Here is a 6,000-nt window from a genome sequence, read left to right as displayed (position 1 = left end):
GACAGTATGGAAAAAAAATGTTAAATTGTCCCTCCATGGTTTGGACCAGCTATGGCTCCAGTCCCACTACTACCAGTTATGTGACCTGAGACAAGTTATTTAAACTCAGAGTCTTAGGTTTCCTCATCTTTAAATGGAGATAAGATTCTGTAAGCTCATTTTCAGGATTAAATGAAATCACAAGGACCACGCTCCTAAATGCCATTCTCATCTCAATTCTCTCCTGCCCTCGTATGCCCACCCGCTAATTACTCTGCATGGTGGTTGAAGTCCCAATGGGCATTCAGCCATGTTTTTGTTGTGGGATCCTGGGCAAGTCTTTATACCACCATGTCCTTAGGGATTACTATGAGATACAAATGAGATCATAGATACCAAATTATTTTCTATTTGAGATAAAGTTCTCAATTACTGGAAAAGTATAGCAACAAGAGGAATAAGCCCTTGGATGAAAATGAACCTGTAAGTAAGATAAATCCACTGTATAACCCAAAAAATATTCAATGAGCATTTTCAGAGGAACTATCTTGAAATAGGAAAATTAATTGCAAAATACCCAAATCTAATGCAAGGTTGGTGGGAGGGAAAAGAACATTGACTTGCCCCTCTCTCTTATTTCATATATAACTGATTTGCCTGCTTTAAATCACAACCTTTTGGCACACTTGAATGGATAGAGAATGGCCAGGGCGGCCAGTCCAGAGGGGGGAGTGCAGGCAATGTGGAGAAGGTGCCTGCCTTCCTAGCTGATCAGTGGCAAGGCGGTCCCCTCTGATGGGCACCCATGGTCAGCCCAAGCTTGAGGCATTGCCTAGATGTCAGGTTGGGAAAATATGTTTAGGGTTTACAGAAGAGCGGCCCTCAGCTCAGCTAGCATCACTCTCTAAGGAGACAGTGCAAGGCCTGCCACCATCGGAACTAGGCTCTTTCATTTTGGATGAAATGACCCTCAACATTCCAAAAAGACTGCAAGGCAGGTCCAGAGCAAAGTACATCCCAGGAAGGGATGGCTGAACATCAAGTCCCCCAGATGTGGGCAGCCTATAAGACAAAGGTATCATTTCAATGCCAGGAGTCCCAGGAACATTTCATCCACCTGTCTTTGTTTGTGACTTGAGTTAACAGGGTCATGTGAATTTTTTTATTCCTGGATATGGAGTTAAAAGTCAGAGTCCTGTTTGGATACTTTGCTCTCTATCTATGTTATAGTAGATGGTACCTACACCCTCAAGGTGAAGGTTCACAGCCTAAGTCATTATAACATCAGGCCAAATACCCTTGAGGTGGGTGCCCAGGAAAAGAAGGACAACCCTATAAGCTCAGGACATACGGACCTCAATAAGCCTCATCTCTTCATCCAATGGTCATGATAGCCTGAGGAAGGTTAGGCCACTGCTCATGAAGCAACAAGGAGGCGCTTTCCCAAGAACTTGGGTACCAGGTCACCCTAGGAAAAGGAGACTAGCAAAATGATCTGGCTAGAATTCAGTGACAGTAAATCAAGACAGTGACTGAATTTGTGACTGAAGAATGTGGAGCTACCCCAAACTCTCATCAAAGTGACTTGACGGTCATAGCAGGAAGGTAGAAACAGAATGTGATTATGACTTTAAAAGTGTAAATCTGCCTGGTTGGCTATATAGGATGCCATGTGGAGAAACCAGTTTGAAGAGACTGGAACATGGAAAAAAAGAAAGCAGCCCAAAGTCTCAGAAGCAGACAGGGCCATCTAAGCAGGGATGGGTGGGGTGGGTGGGCAGCCTTCTTCTTTTAGGACATTGTATCAGGAGTATTTCTCTTTGGGCCCACACAACTAATTCATTTATTCTAACTCCAGGCTAACTAAGAAAACATCTGGATGGAATCTGTCTTCTTGAGTACATTTACCTACAAAGAGAGACTGTTCTTGCCATGACAACATGTATTCTGGTATGCCGGTCATAATTCAGGTATGTTCATCAGTCTCTGGGATCTGGTTAATGTGAGTACACTTAAAGAAGGTCAAGATCTAGGCCTTGATGAATGTGGTGACATCTGTGGTAAACCAGCTGGAAATCACTTTCTGTATAGAAATATCAAAAGAATACACAGTGTACCCACCCTCTGTAATGTTAGCATTTGCATCTGACCAATCGCAGTAATCTTAATTATAGCCCAGTGAAATATTTTTTAAAAGCAAAAAAATTTAAAAAAAATACTTAAAAAACACATTTGATTTTGATGGTCATTGTATTTTTCAAATATCTGCATCCTATTGTTTTTTCTGCAGTAATTTCTAAAGCAGTTGCCTCTTTAAAAATCATTTCCAATTGTTCTTTATTTATTTTTTCAAATTACATCTCCCAGCAGTTTCATCAGACCCCAGCCTAGCAAAGGTTTTTATATCTCATGATGCCAAGACCAAAGAACCAGACACACTTCAGAGGAAGAATAAGTGCCCACGTGGCCCAGACAGGGAGATCTGCGTCTTCCTTCCCTCCATGCCCCAAAGGATCTAAATTTAGTTTACTGGGTAGACTGCAATGACATTAACATGTTGCAAGAACAAGAATGGAGAAAAAAGAAGCTTGATGTGGCATGAGGTATTTTAATGCCATGGTAACTATGATGTCTTCTCTATTATTGCACTCACTTCCTCAGGTCAGGTTATTCTTCCCTTTCTCTCCTGCACTTTCTGTTGTTGTAATCAAATCAGGTCACCCTGAATTCCTGAGTCCTCGTCACCGCTGCAGGCATGTCTATTTCCAGCAGAATGCATTTTCTCCATTTCTTCCTTTGCTCTCAGACCTTTATTTGGTGCCCTTGATGTTCCAGGTTGCTCTTCACTGTGCTCCGTATGCTATAAAGGCTTTCTTTTCATCCACACCTCCCCACAGCCTGCTCTTCACTGCTCCTCTCCGGCCCCTCCCTCCAGCTTCTGCAGTTGTCACCAACACAGTTAGCCACTTGATTTGTGACTCAGTGCTCCAGAATCCAAGGACCTTGGTTCTTCTGAAAGGCCCAGGACTCTAAGTAAGATACAGGTCCCTCCCTCACGCCCAAAGCTCAGTGCCATTAAGTTGAGGTGACTCTGGGACTTGTCCCTGGGGCTCTCCATGCTGTTTGGCCTTTCCCCAGGAATGGTGGACAGAGGAGGTTTGCACTTAGAATGTTTGTCGCCCAACCTCCTCACTTCCAGATGGGAAAACTAAGGTCCAGAGAGCTTCATTGACCAGTTGTATGGCTCATTCTTGGAGGAACCAACACAAATAGGATGTAAACACAATCAAATTGGTGAATTTGGTGGGAACAAATCTTGTTAGGGTATGAGCAGTGCCAAAATGAGCTTTGATGATTATTTAAGAGTTTCTTCATTCTGTCCTTGTCTTCTGCCATCATTATAAACAAACAAAGCAGACCAGACGCATCAGCCATAGACCCATGGGACACCTTCCAGGGGCTTGGAGACTGAGAAGACCACCTGGGCCTCTCCGGCCTCTATCAGCTGGGTGGTATGAGGGGTCCGAGGACAGCAGCACTAGTGAACTCCACACAATTCCACCTCCACGAGGTTTCCCCCAATTTGCCAGTACACATAGTAGTGAATTGCCAATTGTTTCCCCTAAATGTAGGAAGGTGTATAAAATCCAAGATGCCTATAAAAATATTTATTGCCAAAACATTATAGCAGTCTTATAAGAAAGCCCCAGCCTTCTCGGGGGAATGACATGGGTGGTAAAAAATGAAGGAAAGAACTCAGTATTTTGCCTGCTTCATGCAGTGGAAGAGGGACTTACATTTCTATATGCCCCTGAAGAGAGGAATACATCCTGGGATGCAGAGGAGGCAAACCACAGCAGCTTAGTGTGATGTGGAACAAGTCCCACGCTGGGGCCTGGCAGTGCAGCCACTCCTCCCAGGGAGGCTGGCTCAGCGCATTGACCTCCTGAGTGAGGAGCTCGGCCCTGGCCCTGTGGCAGCTGCAGCCACCCCCTGTGATTAAGAGCTTTATTGATTTTCTAGCCCATGGCCACATTGGTGGGGACAGAGTAGACAGAGGAGAATGGCGGGAAGCCAAGTGGGAAGAGGCTTTATAAAATGAGCTCTCAATGAAGAAAACTGTGGGAAAGAATGCGATGGAAGCAGCTTTGGGGCCAGTAGATGTGGGAAAGTGGAACAGCTCAAAAATGCTCTTCTGACTTGAGCTAAAACAAAGCACGTCTGTGAGCAGGACTCGGCACTGTGTATAAGAAGCGATATTCCTCTCTGCAACATCACCACTGACAGCGCTTAACCTTCATTCTGCACCAGGCACTGGGTTAGGTTCTGGGGCTTTAACTAAGAATCAGCTCATCTAGAGAAAGGCATTGAAAACATACCCAGAATGATTTGCAAAAATGCAAATGTATCTTAAGGGAGTCCTAAAAACGTTTTACCTTCATTTGGGGCCCAAAGTCAGCAGGGATGAATGGTGGCTGAAGGAAGACAGGCCTGCGTCCTGGCCGCTGCCGGCCTCTTGGGCATAATCTGGCTAAGGTTCTCAGGGAGCTTTCAGTCCCCTCAAGCCCGACCCGGCAAGAATCCCCACCCCGGACAGGCCCAGAGGAGGCCCGCTTCAGTGATGCCGGCTGTGTGCAGGGCTCCCTGTGTCCTCGGGAAGCCCTGGGCAGTTTGGCTGTGCAGTGCAGGCTGGGAATCCTATGGCACCGAGGGCATGGCTGGGCACCCTCCTCGGAACCCACAGATAGTAGCAGGACACTTGTGACGTGATTCCTGCCCCCACCCCCCATGAACTGGTGTCTCTGTGCTTCACTGTGTTTTGAGGGGAGATTTCTTCCAACATGCACTGCCCCCGCCTCAGCCCCCTTTTAGTAAAGGAATACATTATTTTTGCTTCCTTTTAGCTTTCAAATAATTACTTTTCCCCCCTGAAAATAAACTGGAAACAGGGAAAGAAGATGCATATCTGGTGTGTGTTTGTATATCAGTGTAATATATAAGGTAGATGATATGTTTAAAAGGGGAAGTAAGAAAAAAATATAACTCAAAACCAGTGAGTAACCAAGCTCAATACATGCTGCTCCTTTTAAAAATCTGAACTAAAACCTCTTTCTGTGGTTCCTATTTGAAAACGATGTAACCTGAGTGGCTCTTTCTTCTCCCACCTCAGCAGCACCTTGTCTGTGTAGCTTTGGTGCCCAGGTATCTACTATGGAAGACTTTAAGGAGGTGTGACTTAAGCCACAAGAGTTCAGAGAGGTGTAGACTAAGTTGGGGGGGGGGATCTAGTCTAAGCTTGGGGACCAAGCCAGGGGACCTCTGAGTGGTCTCCTGTGGTTGGCAAACTGCGGCTCGCGAGCCACATGCGGCTCTTTGGCCCCTTGAGTGTGGCTCTTCCACAAAATACCACGGCCTGGGCGAGTCTATTTTGAAGAAGTGGCGTTAGAAGAAGTTTAAGTTTAAAAAATTTGGCTCTCAAAAGAAATTTCAATCATTGTACTGTTGATATTTGGCTCTGTTGACTAATGAGTTTGCCGACCACTGGTAGGCTAAGCCAGAGGGGACAGTATCCCAGTACTGTAGCCCGGGCCTCTTTTCCTAGGGAGGAATTCGGGCTGGCGCCAGAACCCGTCTCCTAACTCCCTGTCTTTCTAAAACGGTCAAAAGGGGTTGAAATTCCTGGCAGTATATGGAACAAATGTCCCTAACATTGTTCTCCTTTTCACAGAGGAAACCTGAATTTAAGGAGAAACTCACAGTACTCGATAAAAATACCTGGCATTTAAGCACAGAGCCCAAAAGCCAGGCGTGGCCTCCCGTGTGCTGGAAGGACTTTGAAGTCTCCTGTTCAGAAAACAAAATGGAACAACTTTCCCTGCGCTCTCCCGCCCCTCCGCTGAGCAGTAGCTGTTCTTGGCAGATGCCCAGAGCAGCACCGGGCAATTCCACGGTACACTGTGTACATTTGCATCTATTTAAGCAGCTATTTACAGTCGCCCTTCATGCCACCTGTAAGAGACA

This window comes from Plecotus auritus, assembly GCF_963455305.1.
Source record: "Plecotus auritus genome assembly, chromosome: 6".
Taxonomy (NCBI): domain Eukaryota; kingdom Metazoa; phylum Chordata; class Mammalia; order Chiroptera; family Vespertilionidae; genus Plecotus; species Plecotus auritus.
This window is presented reverse-complemented; position numbering follows the sequence as displayed.